Raw genomic sequence first — 23,223 nt, forward strand, 5'->3', positions numbered from 1 at the left:
GCAAGGGAACATAGAGCGTTTAACACATAGGGATATGAAAAATGAAAAAATGTAAATGAGACCACATAAATGCAAATCTTGGTTATATAAGCAACATGTTAGATTATGAACACCACACTTTCTGGATAAATAGACGTGGCGAGGAACATTTTTATGCAGTTTGGGTGATAGCATTTGTAAGCTTACAACATAATAAAAATAAAAACTTCAAGAGTGCTTATCCAACATCGCCACACCTATCAACAGTGAGTCAGTAGGGAAATCAGGTGTCTGAATAAATTAAATCAAGTTGATGTTAAACATTGGTTAATTACTTGAAAGGTGTGTATTCAACACCCAATTGAAACACAGAGAAGGGTTTTTAAATTGTGAATTTACAACCAGTTTTTAAGCAGGCTAGGATTAAGGCAGACGTCGAAACTGGTCAGCCGTTTTTGTTCTCTGTATATTGTTTTTTGTTATTACACTCTTACCCTGGGGTTAATTAACCCTCTTGTTTAAATATCTGTAAATAAAATTTTGTTTTTTCACTCGCTTTTTGGTGCTCCTAACTATTTTTCGTTTGAGTTACCACTGTGTTGCCTTGTCCCCGTCCTATCTTTGTTGCCAACCATGAGGAGTATGAGGTCAGCAGCATTATTGGCTCTCGTATGTCCAGGGGCCGTGCACAGTATTTGGTTTACTGGAGGGGCTACGGTCCGGAGGAGCATTCTTGGGTTCCCTCCTCTGATGTTCATGCTCCCGCCCTCCTCCGTGCCTTCCATGCCCGTTTCCCCAATAAGCCATTTGTCCTCCCGCGGGGTAGGGGTCGTTAAGGGATGGGTACTGTCAGGGTTTTTTCCCTGTTGTGTTTGCCATGTGCTGCTGGCAGCCATTTTACTCACCTCTCTTCCTGACTATGGTGCATTGCGGGGGATGCTGCTTATTTCCTTCACTTCCTTTTATGGCCAGACTGGTGTGCATCATCCATGTGAGACAAGATGCAGTCTCAGAATTGTGATGTCATCACTTATTATTTAAAGGGCCTCTGTTCAGTATGCTTTGCCTTTGCGTTGTCTCAGACCTGTTTGCGAGAGTTCCTGTGTATTACCTGGCTGCCTGACGTCCTTCCTGGTTCCTGATCCCTGGCTTGTTCCTGACTCTGCTGTTTTCCTTGTTCCTGATTCTGGCTCGTCTGACTATTCGCTTTGGCTCCTGCTCGGCTCGTCTGACTACCAGCTCTGGTTTTGACTCCCTGCTTGTTATTTGACTTGTGGACTTTTTATTATTTTTTGCTATTAATAAAGGTGTGATTATTTTTGCACTTCTCGTCTCAGTCTGATTCCTGGCACCCTGACAGGAAGTAAAGTTTTCACTACCACAAAATCGCCAGTATCAAATCCCAGAGAAGAAAAATTCTCCCAAAAAGAAATAAAATACATCCTAACTGGATAAAAATACAAAAATAAAATAAAGGAAGGCAGCACCCACAGGTGAACGCCCAGCAAGAATGGACACACTAACAGGACCAGCCAGTTAGAGACCCGATTCCTCCAAAAGCTCCAAACTGGGAAAAAGATATACAAAGGAAAAATGAGACAACAAGGAGAATGATCTTCATCCCTCCACTTGTCTAACACTGCTTGCCACCTGGAGCAGAAGACTGACGAACCAACGACTCGTCAGAATTGGGCTCCTCTAACGCTGCCAACACATGCCTCATCAGGACACGATGGGTTGCCAGTCTAAATAGAAAGGCAAGACTCACCTACGCTGGGGCATCTCACGACCCCGGCCCTGAAGGCTGTACCCCTGTAGCTTCAGGGGACACCACTTCCCTAGAGGGCCGAACCGATATAGATAATCCCACATCTGATGGGCCCTAGTTAAAAGAACATGGACAAGATCTTCTTGGAAGATGTAAGTGCACCAATGCCATAGATATGGCCATGCAGAACCTTGAAGTAACCTCTGGAGGAAACAAGCCACCTTTCCGGAGAATGGGTAACAGCATTTGGGACACCATTGGGAATCCTCAGGGGCGGATGGCTCAGGGGACTTTAAGCTCTCCAAATTGGGAGAAAAGAGCACTGATGGGGCTGGATCACCTGGGCCCCCACATATTCTTCTCAAGAAGCAGAATCTGAATCAGAGACATCCGTCTCCAAAAAATCAGAATCCTCCATAACTTGATATTTGAAATTATGGACAAAAAAAACAAATGGCACCTTACATCCCCAATGGCTAGGGCACTCACTACCTCCTATGACCCAGACAAGTAGAGAAATAGAGACTCTCTCCGCCACCACACGGTCAGGAATACGGAAATGGGAACACAAAAACGTGACCATGCCCGGTCACAAGGTGCACCATGCAAGAACTGCGCACCTCAAAAAGGCCGGTATATTTCATAATAGCCACGAGCCCAAGCATCACTACACATAAGCAGACAGAATCACATAAAAAACATGATTAAAGTCCTCCACTGTTAAATAACCCCCCTCAGGAGATATTAACCCTTGATTCCACAAAGATAAAGGAGTCCCACTGAGACCCTTCTACTTCAATTACAATACATTCCCACATTGAAAATGAAAATGAAACGATCTTACTGGAATCTATGTCTTGGAACAGTAATATGGCCCTTCAAGTGTGACAGATAGTAGCGTTGCTTCTGACATTGACTTGAGTGAAGAAATCAGGCATCAAAACTCGTCAACGCTGATTGCTTTTGGAGCTGTTAATAGGAGTTGGGATGGTTTTGCAGAAAGACTCTCCCTGCATCTCCGGACTCTAACTCACTGAGAGGCTGACAGGACTACTTAAAACACCCTTCCCATTTCGAAGAGTATTACCCTCCATCTCGAATCTTCTGACACTTCTCTGCCAACCTCCTGTGACAAAAGGCAAAGAATGACTGGGAGATGAGGGAGGTTGGAGAAGTGTTTGGGCCTTTGGCTGGGGTGTCTTTGCCTCCTCCTGGTGGCCGGGCTCTGTGTTTCCCAAAAGTAATGACTGCAGCTGTTGACTCTCCCCGTTTAAGAAGAAAACATATATTGGGGTACAAAAATCCAATAGAAATTTAACGTTGAAAAAATACTTCCTAAATATCCCCAAGAATAATCAAATAATAGAAGATTAATTGAACAAAGAAAGTAAAAAGTTTAAAAAAAAAAATCATCATTTTATACACGTTTTGCTGTAGTTTTTGCTCCAATTCCCTCAAATCTGGATTTCCTGGATTTGAGGGAATCCGGATAACACAATAAGTGAATTTTGGCAGCATATTCTTTATTTTATGTCTCAACTCTTAAACCACAGCGCCCAGGCCACACCCCCTTTTTCACAGTATTTATATACATACACATACATATTTAGACATATATATAAATGCATCTCAATGTTAAAGCCCTTTGTCTGCCTTTTTTTTAACACCTCAGATCTCATATGTTTGAGCCCTTATACATTTTGTGAGCAATATCTTATTTTTTTAAAAATCATTTTTATTATTTTATTAGATGGTGTTATTATGAGTACTTTGTAATATATTTTTGATGTGTTTTGTACAACTTTTTTGTTTTGCGAAGCAGTTATCCAGAGCTCTGAGGACACGGTAATCATTCTAGCTTAAATCGCGATTGTGCTCTAGCAATCACGTTTAATTTTAACTCGTAATACCAGTGGTAAGCCCAATGAGCGCAGACACCCACAATAAACCCCTTATCATTCGCCTGCAAACATTTGCGCTCAACTCGTAATCGGGCCTAATATACATATAACATTTGGGGGTCAATTTATCAAGCTCCATACGGAGCTTGATGCCTCGTTTTTCCGGCGAGCCTTCAGGCTAGCTGGAAACAGAAGTTATGAAGCGGTGGTCTATAAACCACTGCTCCATAACCTGTCTGCCTGCTCTGAATACGAATCAAATATGATCGGGTTGATTGACACCCCCTGCTAGCGGCCGATTTGCAGGGGACGGCATTGCATATGCTGTCTGCATTTATCGATGTGCGGCGGACATGATACGCTACATTGTATCATGTCCGTCCGCACTATCATAAATAGACACCTTGGAATGAACCAGAGATTGAACATGTAAAAAAATATTGCTAAGATAGCACACAATCATGCTGAGAAATGTTATAGTGTAATGTCTAGCCTTTAGTCTGCTAAAATACTGTTCATTAAGTAAATGTTTCTAAAGGTATTTTAGTTCAATGACCATAGGCCATTATTGAATACAGATTCAGCTTTAATCTGCTTCGAAAAGCATCCTTCATTAATTCTTATGGGTATCTGAAGAATCCTGTAATTGTCACACTGCACTGTTATAACACAGCATTGTGACCAAATGTTTTTCAGTTATCAATATAGATTTACAGAGAGACTTACACAGAGGGAAAATATCTGTGACCAAAGTAAAAGTAAAACAAGGCAATTACTTTATTCAGTATTGATTATGACTGCCTAATGTGTTAGAATGCAGCGTTTTTTTAAGTTAACCAATGATATTAATTTATAACACATGCAATAAACAATTTCATACAATTTTGCATATTTTTATTTAGCTAAGATAAAATAAAAATCCAAATAAAATTTCAGGCGAAGAGAAATTTAAATATACTTATATTGTCAAAGTTGTATTGTTCTTTTGGTATCCTTTGTTGAAACTCAAGAGCTGCAATGCCCTACTAGGAGCTAGCTTTTGATTGGTGAACACACACATATGCTTCTTGTCATTGGGTCACCAGATTTATTTAGCTAGATCCCAGTAGTGCATTGCTACTCTAGAGTTGGCCCTATTATAGTGCAATATTAAAATGCCCTAACCCACCTTAAAACTTTGTTATCCTTTTAAATGGAATTGAAATTGAAAGGGATATAAAAGTGCAAACAGAAAATGCTATATATATGTTATAGCAGGGTTCATCAATTGTGGCCCTCCAGATGTTTTGGAACTACGTTTCCCATGATCCTTAGCCAGCTGTAATTTTATCACTGCACTATTGTTTGTATATAACAATAGGCCCACATGTACTATATGATGGGGAAACAAGCTCCCAACTAGAGAACCTGTCCACCTGTCTTTATGGTGAGTACAAAACAATAAAACTTTGATACTCAATAACAAACAATATACAGTAATGCCAGAGTTTAAGTTCCAAATCAAATGTTGAAAAGCATGAAAATTCTGAAAATAAACCCACCACCTCACTGAATTTAATATTATAATAATACAATTATATTATTTGGTAATGGAGTTTAATTTTGAAAGTTTTATGATTTTTTTTAAAGGGACAAGGAACCCAAAAAATGTTTCCTTCATGATTTAAACAGAGAAAACAATTTTAATCAACTTTCCAATTTACTTCTATTATCTAATTTGCTTCTTTCTCTTTGTATCCTTTATTGAATAATCAACAATGCACTACTGGGAGGTAGTTTATTGCATTGGGTGAGCCAATAAAATGAGGCATTTATGTGCAGCCACCAATCAGCAGCTCACGAGCCTACCTAGGTATCCTTTTCAACAAAAGATACCAAAAGAAGAAAACAAATTAGCTAAAAGATGTAAATTGGAAAGCTGTTTAAAATCACATGCTCTATCTGAATCATGTAAGAAAAAAGTATGGGTTTCATGTCCCTTTAATTATTATTTGATTGGAAGTATAAAGGGACAGTAAACTTTGTCCAAGATGAGAAAGTGACTCGCTAGTTTAAAAAACTGCCGCACTGAAGAGGGCAGCTTCACTTACAAAGTAAGTATAGTTTTAGGTATTTTAGTTTAGGTATTTTTGCTTTCATAGAAAAGGCTATCCTTATGTTACATAATTCTGCACATAGCGGACAACATTTAGGGCCAGATTACGAGATGAGCACAAAATATCGTTTACGCTAAAGCGATATTTGTGATTAACTGAGTTAAATCAGCGCACGCTAATGTGCGCTGGTATTATGAGTTAGGTGCAATGTGAACGTAATCTCGCACTCGCATTGCACTCACAAGAGCGTGCTTCCATAGACACCAATGGGAGTCTTGTTCTGATGTCGACAGACACGGCACAGAACCTAAGTGCCGCAAAGGGGGTAAGTAGCGAAGCAATGGGCAGCAATTTTAAATATATGTTTATGTGTTTATGTGTATATACACATATTAACATATACAGTAAATATACATGTATATAAGCATATACTGTACATATACTGTAGATTTACAGGGAACACACAGTTCCCATAGACTGAAATATAAAGACACTTTTTTTCTAACAGCCGCCAACTTTTTACCCCTTAAAGGGACAGTCTAGTCCAAATAAACTTTCATGATTCAGATAGGGCATGTAATTTCAAGCAACTTTCAAATTTACCAATTTACTTATAATACTGCAAATCTGTATCTCATCCCATGTCACTCTCCCTCTTGCTTTTACTAACTGCTGGTGACATCTCCCCTAATCCTGGTCCCCAACAACTTCCTAGCCATGCACATACATGTGTACCGTTCCATAGACTCAGAAAACAAAACTCTGGCAACCATACTCACATTACTCTTGCATCTAAAGCCTCTACCCCTTCCACTTGTGCACTCTGGAACTCTTGCCCTGTTTGCAACAAGCTCACTTCCATACATGACCTCTTTATCGCCTGCTTCCTCAACCATGTGGCCCTAACAGAAACCTGGCTTTCTCCCCTAGACACAGCATCCACTGCTGCTCCGTCATATGGGGGTCTCCACTTTAACCACACTCTTAGGTCTTGTAATAGACAAGGAGGTGGTGTAGGTATTTTACTTTCCTCTCATTGCACCTTTCAACAAATACAACCCATCTCTTCCCTCACATTTTCCTCATTCGAAACCCACATGATTAACTTATTCTCTCCCCTCTCTATACGTGTTGCAGTCAAATACCGACCCCCTGGCTTCTCAACTCAATTTCTAGATAACTTGGCTGCCTGGCTACCTTATTTCCTTTCCTCAGACACCCCTGCCCTCATTCTTGGCGACTTCAACATCCCTCTTGACAATCCCACTGCCTCTTCTGCAAAACAACTTCTGCAACTCACTTTCTCTTTCGGTTTGTCACAATGGACTGGTTCTCCCACTCACAAAGACGCTCAATCCCTTGACCTAATCTTCAGCTATCAATGCACTATTTTATACTTCACAAACTCCCCATTTCCTCTTTCTGACCACCATCTCCTCACTTGCAACATATCATCCCTCCCTACAACTCTCCCTCCTTCTACTCCTCACACCAAACTTCACAGAAGCATTATGTCATTAGATCAGCAACAGCTTGCTAATTTCCTCGAACCTCTCCTCTCATCCTCCTCCTCTTTTTCCTGCCCTGACCAATCTATCTGCCACTATAATTCCACCCTTACATCCGTTCTTCAAAATCTGGCCCCTTTTACCATAGCTTGGAAATCACACACTCATCCTCAGCCCTGGCATACTCCTCTGACACGGTACCTATGCAGATGTTCCCATACTGCTGAGTGGCACTGGAGAAAATATCAGAGTTCAGCTGATTTTCTTCATTACAAATTCATCTTAAACTCTTACTATTCTGCCCTTAATCTCTATAAGCAACATTACTTCTCTACTCTTTCTTCAAACCCAAAGCATCTGTTCTCCACTTTCAATACTCTTCTCCACCCACCCCCAACTCCTAATACAACTTCTCTGCCAGCTCAAGACTTTGTCAGCCACTTCAATAACAAAATTGACTCCATTAGAAACTAAATCAGCTCTCAAGATATTTCCATTCTCTCACCCCCTCAAACGCTTGCAATCAACCACAATGCACATAAACTTAGCTCTTTCTCCCCTGTTACTGAGGAAGATGTTTCTGCACTTATACTATGCTCTCACCTCACTACCTGTCCTCTTGATCCTATCCCCTCACAGCTACTCCCCGCCCTCTCTTATACCCTTACCCCTATACTCACACACATTTTCAACCTCTCTCTCATCACCAAAACATGCACATGCACTTATCTCTGAAACTTGCACTGGTCACACCAATCCTCAAAAAACATTCCCTTGATCCAACCTCCCCATCCAACTACCGCCCTATTTCCCTCCTCCCTCTTGCCTCAAAGCTTCTCGAAAAGCTAGTATATGCATGCCTATCCAATTTCCTTACATTAAACTCAATCCTTGACCCAGTGCAATCTGGATTTTGTCCCCATCACTCCACAGAGATTGTAATCGTTAAGGTTACCAATTACCTACTTACAGTAAAATTAAAAGGCCACTTCTCTCTGCTTATCCTCCTTGATCTGTCTGCAGCCTTTGATACTGCTGACCACCCTCTTTTGCTCCAAAACCTCCAATCCTTCTGCATTTGCGACACAGCCCTCTTGTGGTTCTCTTCCTACCTGTCAAACCGTAACTTTAGTGTAGCCTTCTCTGGGGCATCCTCTGCCCCGTCACCACTTTCTGTTGGGGTACCGCAAGGCTCAGCCCCCTTCTCTTCTCAATCTACACGTCATCACTAGGTTCCCTAATTAAGTCCCACGGTTTCCAATATAATTTGTATGCTGATGACACCCAAATCTAATTCTCTGGACCAGATCTATCTCCTTCCTTGCTAACCCATGTCACTAACTGTCTTACTCACATCTCTTCCTGGATGTCCTCTCACTACCTCAAGATAAATCTCTCCAAAACTGAGCTCCTTATTTTCCCCCTTCTTCCAAAACCTCCACCCCCAATCTCTCTATAACTGTTGAGAACTCCATCATTACCCCTACCCCACATGCCCGATGTCTTGGGGTCACATTTAACTCCGATCTTTCTTTCACTCCTCACATTCAGTCCATGACTCAAGCCTGCCGCTTCCACCTTAAAAACATTTTGTCTAAAATTAGACATTTCCTTACACAAGACACAACTAAGATTTGAATCCACTCTCTCATCCTTTCCCACCTTGATTACTGCAACTCTGACCTCTCTGGTCTCTCCAGATGCCGCCTAGCTCCTTTACAATCCATAATGAATGCCTCTACCTGGCTCATCTTCCTTACACGTCGCTCTTCATCTGCTGCACCACTCTGACAATCCTTTGACTGGCTTCCTCTTGCCTCTAGGATTAAACACAAAATTCTCACTCTGACATACAAAGCCCTCAACTGCACTGCTCCCCCCTATATCTCAGACCTTGTCTCCAGATACTCTCACTCCCATGCCCTTTGCTCTGCTCATGACCTCCTACTCTCCTCCTCTCTTGTTACCTCCTCACACTCCCTTTTACAGAACTTCTCCAGACTGGCTCCCATCTTGTGGAACTCTCTGCCTCACTTCACAAGACTCTCCGCTAGTTTTGAAAGCTTCAAGCACTCCCTAAAGACTCTACTGTTCAGGGATGCATACATCCTACACTAACCTTTCTTTATACCAGTTCCTCTCCTCCATTGCTATCCCCTGAATCCCCCTCAGCACATAAGCCTAAGAGCCCAGCTGTTTGTAGATCACCTTCTTAAGAGCTGACTACAACAGTGCGACTCTTGGCAGGTCCTTCTACACTTTTGATCCCTATAAATGTTTTGTTGTACTTTGCCTTTGTTTAGTGGGTTTTTGAGCGGGTCTGTATAGGCACAATGCTTATCCGTGGTTAATGATATTATGATTATCTGGAACTTATCTTTTATATTTGTTGGTTTATTTTTAAATTACCATGGATATAGATGTGTCCATGCTGAAATCGTTAATGTGTGAATACATTTTCGCTCATTTACTATGAATTTTTAATGTATTACGGTTTCCCATTATCAATGTATGAATTATATGATTTTAAGTTTAGTGTAAGTTGTTGAAGATAAATGTATTGTAAGAAGTTGTGTATTTGTTAATACTGTCACTAATAGGAATTGGCTCTGCAGGGGTTAAATCCTTTGCTTTTGGTAACTTTTGATTGCTCACTGTGAGCGCTTCCTATTGTGAATATAACAGCTGTCAATACACTTGATTCACAGCTCTGATGAATTGCCGTGAAGCAGGAAACGCGTCAGCTGCAGCACCTGTTGGCTGTGCCCTTGATGTTCTTAATGTTTGTATCGAATAAAGGAATGTTTTAAACTACAAATATCTCTCCTAGCTTATTGAATGCAGAGACCGCAATTTTTGTTGCTTTATTTTGGATACCTGAATTTGTTTGGGATGGAGTGGAGAACACCAGCGGTCTGTTTGCTTCAACCAATGTCGGCTGATTCAGTGTCGGCATCAGAATGAGGCTACACGCACAGTGTGGATTGAGCACAACACACTTTCAATGCTGTGAACTGAGATGTTTATTAGTGGAGGTGAGACAGAGACTTCAGATGGAATTTTAGCTTGTGTGTGGTAAGCCAGCATTCATATATTTTTTTGTGAAGTTTTGCACAAATTTAACATTACGCCTGTGGAAGCCGCTATAGTGGAACTCAGAGTGAGTTGAATTTCATGGGAATTGTGCGCATATACAATCATTCACATTGCATACTTGTATTATATTCTCTGACCTACTGTGTCTGGGATCTTGTTGAACTGTACAACCTACACTAACCTTTCTTTATAGCAGTTCCTCTCCTCCATTGCTATCCCCTGAATCCCCTCAGCACGTAAGCCTAAGAGTCCAGCTGTTTGTAGATCACCTTCTTAAGAGCTGACTACACCAGTGAGACTCTTGGCAGGGCCTCTACATGTTTGATTCCTATAAATGTTTTGTTGTACTTCGCCTTTGTTTATAGTTCTGCGGAATCTGTTGGCGCTCTACAAATAACCGATAATAATAATAATACTTTTATCGCCATTTTTTTTCTCTTGATATTCTTAGTTGAAAGCTAAACCTAGGAGGTTCATATGTCAATTTCTAGACCTTGAAGGCCGCCTCTTATCTGAATGCATTTTTACATTTTCACCACTAGAGGGTGTTAGTTCATGTGTGTCATATAGATAGCACTGTGCTCACGCACATGGAGTTAACAAGGAGTCAGCACTGATTGTCTAAAATGCAAGTCTGTCAAAAGAACTTAAATAAGGGGGCAGTTTCCAGAGGCTTAGATACAAGATAAACACAGAGGTAAAAAGTGTATTAATATAACTGTATTGGTTATGAAAAAATAGGGAATGGGTAATAAATTATCTATCTTTTAAAACAATAACAATTCTGATGTAGGGGGTGTAGCCACGCCTTGCTGGTACATGGAAGCACATTAGGAGAACTCCGTTGCTGTCAACCCTCTCACTGGAGATATCGGGTTTAATGGAACCCTTTAGCCACTAATCTAGGGCTCCCAACCTTCTACTACTCCCCGGTATGTCCTCCACAGCATCACCCACTATCTTGCCAAAAGTTGCAGAGATCGCTCTGCCGCCATCTTTACACGGGACCTAGCACTCCAACGGTAGCAGATCGGCGGTTCCCAGAGCGCAAAGTTCACTGCACAGCGAGGCTCACTGATCTTTACTAGCACCCGATTCACCACCATCTCAGAAGAGCCACCGGCCTAGCAACAAGCCACTAGATCGCGTTCCACGCTGGTGCATCATCCACCTCGTGGAGGAGTGGTGACGGCTGAGCATTAAGCGTTTAACACATAGGGATATGAAAAATGAAAAAATGTAAATGAGACCACATAAATGCAAATCTTGGTTATATAAGCAACATGTTAGATTATGAACACCACACTTTCTGGATAAATAGACGTGGCGAGGAACATTTTTATGCAGTTTGGGTGATAGCATTTGTAAGCTTACAACATAATAAAAATAAAAACTTCAAGAGTGCTTATCCAACATCGCCACACCTATCAACAGTGAGTCAGTAGGGAAATCAGGTGTCTGAATAAATTAAATCAAGTTGATGTTAAACATTGGTTAATTACTTGAAAGGTGTGTATTCAACACCCAATTGAAACACAGAGAAGGGTTTTTAAATTGTGAATTTACAACCAGTTTTTAAGCAGGCTAGGATTAAGGCAGACGTCGAAACCGGTCAGCCGTTTTTGTTCTCTGTATATTGTTTTTTGTTATTACACTCTTACCCTGGGGTTAATTAACCCTCTTGTTTAAATATCTGTAAATAAAATTTTGTTTTTTCACTCGCTTTTTGGTGCTCCTAACTATTTTTCGTTTGAGTTACCACTGTGTTGCCTCGTCCCCGTCCTATCTTTGTTGCCAACCATGAGGAGTATGAGGTCAGCAGCATTATTGGCTCTCGTATGTCCAGGGGCCGTGCACAGTATTTGGTTTACTGGAGGGGCTACGGTCCGGAGGAGCATTCTTGGGTTCCCTCCTCTGATGTTCATGCTCCCGCCCTCCTCCGTGCCTTCCATGCCCGTTTCCCCAATAAGCCATTTGTCCTCCCGCGGGGTAGGGGTCGTTAAGGGATGGGTACTGTCAGGGTTTTTTCCCTGTTGTGTTTGCCATGTGCTGCTGGCAGCCATTTTACTCACCTCTCTTCCTGACTATGGTGCATTGCGGGGGATGCTGCTTATTTCCTTCACTTCCTTTTATGGCCAGACTGGTGTGCATCATCCATGTGAGACAAGATGCAGTCTCAGAATTGTGATGTCATCACTTATTATTTAAAGGGCCTCTGTTCAGTATGCTTTGCCTTTGCGTTGTCTCAGACCTGTTTGCGAGAGTTCCTGTGTATTACCTGGCTGCCTGACGTCCTTCCTGGTTCCTGATCCCTGGCTTGTTCCTGACTCTGCTGTTTTCCTTGTTCCTGATTCTGGCTCGTCTGACTATTCGCTTTGGCTCCTGCTCGGCTCGTCTGACTACCAGCTCTGGTTTTGACTCCCTGCTTGTTATTTGACTTGTGGACTTTTTATTATTTTTTGCTATTAATAAAGGTGTGATTATTTTTGCACTTCTCGTCTCAGTCTGATTCCTGGCACCCTGACAGGAAGTAAAGTTTTCACTACCACAAAATCGCCAGTATCAAATCCCAGAGAAGAAAAATTCTCCCAAAAAGAAATAAAATACATCCTAACTGGATAAAAATACAAAAATAAAATAAAGGAAGGCAGCACCCACAGGTGAACGCCCAGCAAGAATGGACACACTAACAGGACCAGCCAGTTAGAGACCCGATTCCTCCAAAAGCTCCAAACTGGGAAAAAGATATACAAAGGAAAAATGAGACAACAAGGAGAATGATCTTCATCCCTCCACTTGTCTAACACTGCTTGCCACCTGGAGCAGAAGACTGAAGAACCAACGACTCGTCAGAATTGGGCTCCTCTAACGCTGCCAACACATGCCTCATCAGGACACGATGGGTTGCCAGTCTAAATAGAAAGGCAAGACTCACCTACGCTGGGGCATCTCACGACCCCGGCCCTGAAGGCTGTACCCCTGTAGCTTCAGGGGACACCACTTCCCTAGAGGGCCGAACCGATATAGATAATCCCACATCTGATGGGCCCTAGTTAAAAGAACATGGACAAGATCTTCTTGGAAGATGTAAGTGCACCAATGCCATAGATATGGCCATGCAGAACCTTGAAGTAACCTCTGGAGGAAACAAGCCACCTTTCCGGAGAATGGGTAACAGCATTTGGGACACCATTGGGAATCCTCAGGGGCGGATGGCTCAGGGGACTTTAAGCTCTCCAAATTGGGAGAAAAGAGCACTGATGGGGCTGGATCACCTGGGCCCCCACATATTCTTCTCAAGAAGCAGAATCTGAATCAGAGACATCCGTCTCCAAAAAATCAGAATCCTCCATAACTTGATATTTGAAATTATGGACAAAAAAAACAAATGGCACCTTACATCCCCAATGGCTAGGGCACTCACTACCTCCTATGACCCAGACAAGTAGAGAAATAGAGACTCTCTCCGCCACCACACGGTCAGGAATACGGAAATGGGAACACAAAAACGTGACCACGCCCGGTCACAAGGTGCACCATGCAAGAACTGCGCACCTCAAAAAGGCCGGTATATTTCATAATAGCCACGAGCCCAAGCATCACTACACATAAGCAGACAGAATCACATAAAAAACATGATTAAAGTCCTCCACTGTTAAATAACCCCCCTCAGGAGATATTAACCCTTGATTCCACAAAGATAAAGGAGTCCCACTGAGACCCTTCTACTTCAATTACAATACATTCCCACATTGAAAATGAAAATGAAACGATCTTACTGGAATCTATGTCTTGGAACAGTAATATGGCCCTTCAAGTGTGACAGATAGTAGCGTTGCTTCTGACATTGACTTGAGTGAAGAAATCAGGCATCAAAACTCGTCAACGCTGATTGCTTTTGGAGCTGTTAATAGGAGTTGGGATGGTTTTGCAGAAAGACTCTCCCTGCATCTCCGGACTCTAACTCACTGAGAGGCTGACAGGACTACTTAAAACACCCTTCCCATTTCGAAGAGTATTACCCTCCATCTCGAATCTTCTGACACTTCTCTGCCAACCTCCTGTGACAAAAGGCAAAGAATGACTGGGAGATGAGGGAGGTTGGAGAAGTGTTTGGGCCTTTGGCTGGGGTGTCTTTGCCTCCTCCTGGTGGCCGGGCTCTGTGTTTCCCAAAAGTAATGACTGCAGCTGTTGACTCTCCCCGTTTAAGAAGAAAACATATATTGGGGTACAAAAATCCAATAGAAATTTAACGTTGAAAAAATACTTCCTAAATATCCCCAAGAATAATCAAATAATAGAAGATTAATTGAACAAAGAAAGTAAAAAGTTTAAAAAAAAAAATCATCATTTTATACACGTTTTGCTGTAGTTTTTGCTCCAATTCCCTCAAATCTGGATTTCCTGGATTTGAGGGAATCCGGATAACACAATAAGTGAATTTTGGCAGCATATTCTTTATTTTATGTCTCAACTCTTAAACCACAGCGCCCAGGCCACACCCCCTTTTTCACAGTATTTATATACATACACATACATATTTAGACATATATATGAATGCATCTCAATGTTAAAGCCCTTTGTCTGCCTTTTTTTTAACACCTCAGATCTCATATGTTTGAGCCCTTATACATTTTGTGAGCAATATCTTATTTTTTTAAAAATCATTTTTATTATTTTATTAGATGGTGTTATTATGAGTACTTTGTAATATATTTTTGATGTGTTTTGTACAACTTTTTTGTTTTGCGAAGCAGTTATCCAGAGCTCTGAGGACACGGTAATCATTCTAGCTTAAATCGCGATTGTGCTCTAGCAATCACGTTTAATTTTAACTCGTAATACCAGTGGTAAGCCCAATGAGCGCAGACACCCACAATAAACCCCTTATCATTCGCCTGCAAACATTTGCGCTCAACTCGTAATCGGGCCTAATATACATATAACATTTGGGGGTCAATTTATCAAGCTCCATACGGAGCTTGATGCCTCGTTTTTCCGGCGAGCCTTCAGGCTAGCTGGAAACAGAAGTTATGAAGCGGTGGTCTATAAACCACTGCTCCATAACCTGTCTGCCTGCTCTGAATACGAATCAAATATGATCGGGTTGATTGACACCCCCTGCTAGCGGCCGATTTGCAGGGGACGGCATTGCATATGCTGTCTGCATTTATCGATGTGCGGCGGACATGATACGCTACATTGTATCATGTCCGTCCGCACTATCATAAATAGACACCTTGGAATGAACCAGAGATTGAACATGTAAAAAAATATTGCTAAGATAGCACACAATCATGCTGAGAAATGTTATAGTGTAATGTCTAGCCTTTAGTCTGCTAAAATACTGTTCATTAAGTAAATGTTTCTAAAGGTATTTTAGTTCAATGACCATAGGCCATTATTGAATACAGATTCAGCTTTAATCTGCTTCGAAAAGCATCCTTCATTAATTCTTATGGGTATCTGAAGAATCCTGTAATTGTCACACTGCACTGTTATAACACAGCATTGTGACCAAATGTTTTTCAGTTATCAATATAGATTTACAGAGAGACTTACACAGAGGGAAAATATCTGTGACCAAAGTAAAAGTAAAACAAGGCAATTACTTTATTCAGTATTGATTATGACTGCCTAATGTGTTAGAATGCAGCGTTTTTTTAAGTTAACCAATGATATTAATTTATAACACATGCAATAAACAATTTCATACAATTTTGCATATTTTTATTTAGCTAAGATAAAATAAAAATCCAAATAAAATTTCAGGCGAAGAGAAATTTAAATATACTTATATTGTCAAAGTTGTATTGTTCTTTTGGTATCCTTTGTTGAAACTCAAGAGCTGCAATGCCCTACTAGGAGCTAGCTTTTGATTGGTGAACACACACATATGCTTCTTGTCATTGGGTCACCAGATTTATTTAGCTAGATCCCAGTAGTGCATTGCTACTCTAGAGTTGGCCCTATTATAGTGCAATATTAAAATGCCCTAACCCACCTTAAAACTTTGTTATCCTTTTAAATGGAATTGAAATTGAAAGGGATATAAAAGTGCAAACAGAAAATGCTATATATATGTTATAGCAGGGTTCATCAATTGTGGCCCTCCAGATGTTTTGGAACTACGTTTCCCATGATCCTTAGCCAGCTGTAATTTTATCACTGCACTATTGTTTGTATATAACAATAGGCCCACATGTACTATATGATGGGGAAACAAGCTCCCAACTAGAGAACCTGTCCACCTGTCTTTATGGTGAGTACAAAACAATAAAACTTTGATACTCAATAACAAACAATATACAGTAATGCCAGAGTTTAAGTTCCAAATCAAATGTTGAAAAGCATGAAAATTCTGAAAATAAACCCACCACCTCACTGAATTTAATATTATAATAATACAATTATATTATTTGGTAATGGAGTTTAATTTTGAAAGTTTTATGATTTTTTTTAAAGGGACAAGGAACCCAAAAAATGTTTCCTTCATGATTTAAACAGAGAAAACAATTTTAATCAACTTTCCAATTTACTTCTATTATCTAATTTGCTTCTTTCTCTTTGTATCCTTTATTGAATAATCAACAATGCACTACTGGGAGGTAGTTTAATGCATTGGGTGAGCCAATAAAATGAGGCATTTATGTGCAGCCACCAATCAGCAGCTCACGAGCCTACCTAGGTATCCTTTTCAACAAAAGATACCAAAAGAAGAAAACAAATTAGCTAAAAGATGTAAATTGGAAAGCTGTTTAAAATCACATGCTCTATCTGAATCATGTAAGAAAAAAGTATGGGTTTCATGTCCCTTTAATTATTATTTGATTGGAAGTATAAAGGGACAGTAAACTTTGTCCAAGATGAGAAAGTGACGCGCTAGTTTAAAAAACTGCCGCACTGAAGAGGGCAGCTTCACTTACAAAGTAAGTATAGTTTTAGGTATTTTAGTTTAGGTATTTTTGCTTTCATAGAAAAGGCTATCCTTATGTTACATAATTCTGCACATAGCGGACAACATTTAGGGCCAGATTACGAGATGAGCACAAAATATCGTTTACGCTAAAGCGATATTTGTGATTAACTGAGTTAAATCAGCGCACGCTAATGTGCGCTGGTATTATGAGTTAGGTGCAATGTGAACGTAATCTCGCACTCGCATTGCACTCACAAGAGCGTGCTTCCATAGACACCAATGGGAGTCTTGTTCTGATGTCGACAGACACGGCACAGAACCTAAGTGCCGCAAAGGGGGTAAGTAGCGAAGCAATGGGCAGCAATTTTAAATATATGTTTATGTGTTTATGTGTATATACACATATTAACATATACAGTAAATATACATGTATATAAGCATATACTGTACATATACTGTAGATTTACAGGGAACACACAGTTCCCATAGACTGAAATATAAAGACACTTTTTTTCTAACAGCCGTCAACTTTTTACCCCTTAAAGGGACAGTCTAGTCCAAATAAACTTTCATGATTCAGATAGGGCATGTAATTTCAAGCAACTTTCAAATTTACCAATTTACTTATAATACTGCAAATCTGTATCTCATCCCATGTCACTCTCCCTCTTGCTTTTACTAACTGCTGGTGACATCTCCCCTAATCCTGGTCCCCAACAACTTCCTAGCCATGCACATACATGTGTACCGTTCCATAGACTCAGAAAACAAAACTCTGGCAACCATACTCACATTACTCTTGCATCTAAAGCCTCTACCCCTTCCACTTGTGCACTCTGGAACTCTTGCCCTGTTTGCAACAAGCTCACTTCCATACATGACCTCTTTATCGCCTGCTTCCTCAACCATGTGGCCCTAACAGAAACCTGGCTTTCTCCCCTAGACACAGCATCCACTGCTGCTCCGTCATATGGGGGTCTCCACTTTAACCACACTCTTAGGTCTTGTAATAGACAAGGAGGTGGTGTAGGTATTTTACTTTCCTCTCATTGCACCTTTCAACAAATACAACCCATCTCTTCCCTCACATTTTCCTAATTCGAAACCCACATGATTAACTTATTCTCTCCCCTCTCTATACGTGTTGCAGTCAAATACCGACCCCCTGGCTTCTCAACTCAATTTCTAGATAACTTGGCTGCCTGGCTACCTTATTTCCTTTCCTCAGACACCCCTGCCCTCATTCTTGGCGACTTCAACATCCCTCTTGACAATCCCACTGCCTCTTCTGCAAAACAACTTCTGCAACTCACTTTCTCTTTCGGTTTGTCACAATGGACTGGTTCTCCCACTCACAAAGACGCTCAATCCCTTGACCTAATCTTCAGCTATCAATGCACTATTTTATACTTCACAAACTCCCCATTTCCTCTTTCTGACCACCATCTCCTCACTTGCAACATATCATCCCTCCCTACAACTCTCCCTCCTTCTACTCCTCACACCAAACTTCACAGAAGCATTATGTCATTAGATCAGCAACAGCTTGCTAATTTCCTCGAACCTCTCCTCTCATCCTCCTCCTCTTTTTCCTGCCCTGACCAATCTATCTGCCACTATAATTCCACCCTTACATCCGTTCTTCAAAATCTGGCCCCTTTTACCATAGCTTGGAAATCACACACTCATCCTCAGCCCTGGCATACTCCTCTGACACGGTACCTATGCAGATGTTCCCATACTGCTGAGTGGCACTGGAGAAAATATCAGAGTTCAGCTGATTTTCTTCATTACAAATTCATCTTAAACTCTTACTATTCTGCCCTTAATCTCTATAAGCAACATTACTTCTCTACTCTTTCTTCAAACCCAAAGCATCTGTTCTCCACTTTCAATACTCTTCTCCACCCACCCCCAACTCCTAATACAACTTCTCTGCCAGCTCAAGACTTTGTCAGCCACTTCAATAACAAAATTGACTCCATTAGAAACTAAATCAGCTCTCAAGATATTTCCATTCTCTCACCCCCTCATTCGCTTGCAATCAACCACAATGCACATAAACTTAGCTCTTTCTCCCCTGTTACTGAGGAAGACGTTTCTGCACTTATACTATGCTCTCACCTCACTACCTGTCCTCTTGATCCTATCCCCTCACAGCTACTCCCCGCCCTCTCTTATACCCTTACCCCTATACTCACACACATTTTCAACCTCTCTCTCATCACCAAAACATGCACATGCACTTATCTCTGAAACTTGCACTGGTCACACCAATCCTCAAAAAACATTCCCTTGATCCAACCTCCCCATCCAACTACCGCCCTATTTCCCTCCTCCCTCTTGCCTCAAAGCTTCTCGAAAAGCTAGTATATGCATGCCTATCCAATTTCCTTACATTAAACTCAATCCTTGACCCAGTGCAATCTGGATTTTGTCCCCATCACTCCACAGAGATTGTAATCGTTAAGGTTACCAATTACCTACTTACAGTAAAATTAAAAGGCCACTTCTCTCTGCTTATCCTCCTTGATCTGTCTGCAGCCTTTGATACTGCTGACCACCCTCTTTTGCTCCAAAACCTCCAATCCTTCTGCATTTGCGACACAGCCCTCTTGTGGTTCTCTTCCTACCTGTCAAACCGTAACTTTAGTGTAGCCTTCTCTGGGGCATCCTCTGCCCCGTCACCACTTTCTGTTGGGGTACCGCAAGGCTCAGCCCCCTTCTCTTCTCAATCTACACGTCATCACTAGGTTCCCTAATTAAGTCCCACGGTTTCCAATATAATTTGTATGCTGATGACACCCAAATCTAATTCTCTGGACCAGATCTATCTCCTTCCTTGCTAACCCATGTCACTAACTGTCTTACTCACATCTCTTCCTGGATGTCCTCTCACTACCTCAAGATAAATCTCTCCAAAACTGAGCTCCTTATTTTCCCCCTTCTTCCAAAACCTCCACCCCCAATCTCTCTATAACTGTTGAGAACTCCATCATTACCCTTACCCCACATGCCCGATGTCTTGGGGTAACATTTAACTCCGATCTTTCTTTCACTCCTCACATTCAGTCCATGACTCAAGCCTGCCGCTTCCACCTTAAAAACATTTTGTCTAAAATTAGACATTTCCTTACACAAGACACAACTAAGATTTGAATCCACTCTCTCATCCTTTCCCACCTTGATTACTGCAACTCTGACCTCTCTGGTCTCTCCAGATGCCGCCTAGCTCCTTTACAATCCATAATGAATGCCTCTACCTGGCTCATCTTCCTTACACGTCGCTCTTCATCTGCTGCACCACTCTGACAATCCTTTGACTGGCTTCCTCTTGCCTCTAGGATTAAACACAAAATTCTCACTCTGACATACAAAGCCCTCAACTGCACTGCTCCCCCCTATATCTCAGACCTTGTCTCCAGATACTCTCACTCCCATGCCCTTTGCTCTGCTCATGACCTCCTACTCTCCTCCTCTCTTGTTACCTCCTCACACTCCCTTTTACAGAACTTCTCCAGACTGGCTCCCATCTTGTGGAACTCTCTGCCTCACTTCACAAGACTCTCCGCTAGTTTTGAAAGCTTCAAGCACTCCCTAAAGACTCTACTGTTCAGGGATGCATACATCCTACACTAACCTTTCTTTATACCAGTTCCTCTCCTCCATTGCTATCCCCTGAATCCCCCTCAGCACATAAGCCTAAGAGCCCAGCTGTTTGTAGATCACCTTCTTAAGAGCTGACTACAACAGTGCGACTCTTGGCAGGTCCTTCTACACTTTTGATCCCTATAAATGTTTTGTTGTACTTTGCCTTTGTTTAGTGGGTTTTTGAGCGGGTCTGTATAGGCACAATGCTTATCCGTGGTTAATGATATTATGATTATCTGGAACTTATCTTTTATATTTGTTGGTTTATTTTTAAATTACCATGGATATAGATGTGTCCATGCTGAAATCGTTAATGTGTGAATACATTTTCGCTCATTTACTATGAATTTTTAATGTATTACGGTTTCCCATTATCAATGTATGAATTATATGATTTTAAGTTTAGTGTAAGTTGTTGAAGATAAATGTATTGTAAGAAGTTGTGTATTTGTTAATACTGTCACTAATAGGAATTGGCTCTGCAGGGGTTAAATCCTTTGCTTTTGGTAACTTTTGATTGCTCACTGTGAGCGCTTCCTATTGTGAATATAACAGCTGTCAATACACTTGATTCACAGCTCTGATGAATTGCCGTGAAGCAGGAAACGCGTCAGCTGCAGCACCTGTTGGCTGTGCCCTTGATGTTCTTAATGTTTGTATCGAATAAAGGAATGTTTTAAACTACAAATATCTCTCCTAGCTTATTGAATGCAGAGACCGCAATTTTTGTTGCTTTATTTTGGATACCTGAATTTGTTTGGGATGGAGTGGAGAACACCAGCGGTCTGTTTGCTTCAACCAATGTTGGCTGATTCAGTGTCGGCATCAGAATGAGGCTACACGCACAGTGTGGATTGAGCACAACACACTTTCAATGCTGTGAACTGAGATGTTTATTAGTGGAGGTGAGACAGAGACTTCAGATGGAATTTTAGCTTGTGTGTGGTAAGCCAGCATTCATATATTTTTTTGTGAAGTTTTGCACAAATTTAACATTACGCCTGTGGAAGCCGCTATAGTGGAACTCAGAGTGAGTTGAATTTCATGGGAATTGTGCGCATATACAATCATTCACATTGCATACTTGTATTATATTCTCTGACCTACTGTGTCTGGGATCTTGTTGAACTGTACAACCTACACTAACCTTTCTTTATAGCAGTTCCTCTCCTCCATTGCTATCCCCTGAATCCCCTCAGCACATAAGCCTAAGAGTCCAGCTGTTTGTAGATCACCTTCTTAAGAGCTGACTACACCAGTGAGACTCTTGGCAGGGCCTCTACATGTTTGATTCCTATAAATGTTTTGTTGTACTTCGCCTTTGTTTATAGTTCTGCGGAATCTGTTGGCGCTCTACAAATAACCGATAATAATAATAATACTTTTATCGCCATTTTTTTTCTCTTGATATTCTTAGTTGAAAGCTAAACCTAGGAGGTTCATATGTCAATTTCTAGACCTTGAAGGCCGCCTCTTATCTGAATGCATTTTTACATTTTCACCACTAGAGGGTGTTAGTTCATGTGTGTCATATAGATAGCACTGTGCTCACGCACATGGAGTTAACAAGGAGTCAGCACTGATTGTCTAAAATGCAAGTCTGTCAAAAGAACTTAAATAAGGGGGCAGTTTCCAGAGGCTTAGATACAAGATAAACACAGAGGTAAAAAGTGTATTAATATAACTGTATTGGTTATGAAAAAATAGGGAATGGGTAATAAATTATCTATCTTTAAAACAATAACAATTCTGATGTAGGGGGTGTAGCCACGCCTTGCTGGTACATGGAAGCACATTAGGAGAACTCCGTTGCTGTCAACCCTCTCACTGGAGATATCGGGTTTAATGGAACCCTTTAGCCACTAATCTAGGGCTCCCAACCTTCTACTACTCCCCGGTATGTCCTCCACAGCATCACCCACTATCTTGCCAAAAGTTGCAGAGATCGCTCTGCCGCCATCTTTACACGGGACCTAGCACTCCAACGGTAGCAGATCGGCGGTTCCCAGAGCGCAAAGTTCACTGCACAGCGAGGCTCACTGATCTTTACTAGCACCCGATTCACCACCATCTCAGAAGAGCCACCGGCCTAGCAACAAGCCACTAGATCGCGTTCCACGCTGGTGCATCATCCACCTCGTGGAGGAGTGGTGACGGCTGAGCATTAAGCGTGAGTACCAAGTTGCAACACCTCAGACTGCCTCAGATTATTTCAGAGGCCAAATAGAGTTCGGCCTTGCGTCTCAAGAACAGGCCCAAGCCTATACTCAGTAACCCATTCCCTAAGAGCCTTCAAACACAGAGG

This window comes from Bombina bombina, chromosome 8, assembly GCF_027579735.1.
Source record: "Bombina bombina isolate aBomBom1 chromosome 8, aBomBom1.pri, whole genome shotgun sequence".
In the NCBI taxonomy this organism is placed as follows: Eukaryota; Metazoa; Chordata; class Amphibia; order Anura; family Bombinatoridae; genus Bombina; species Bombina bombina.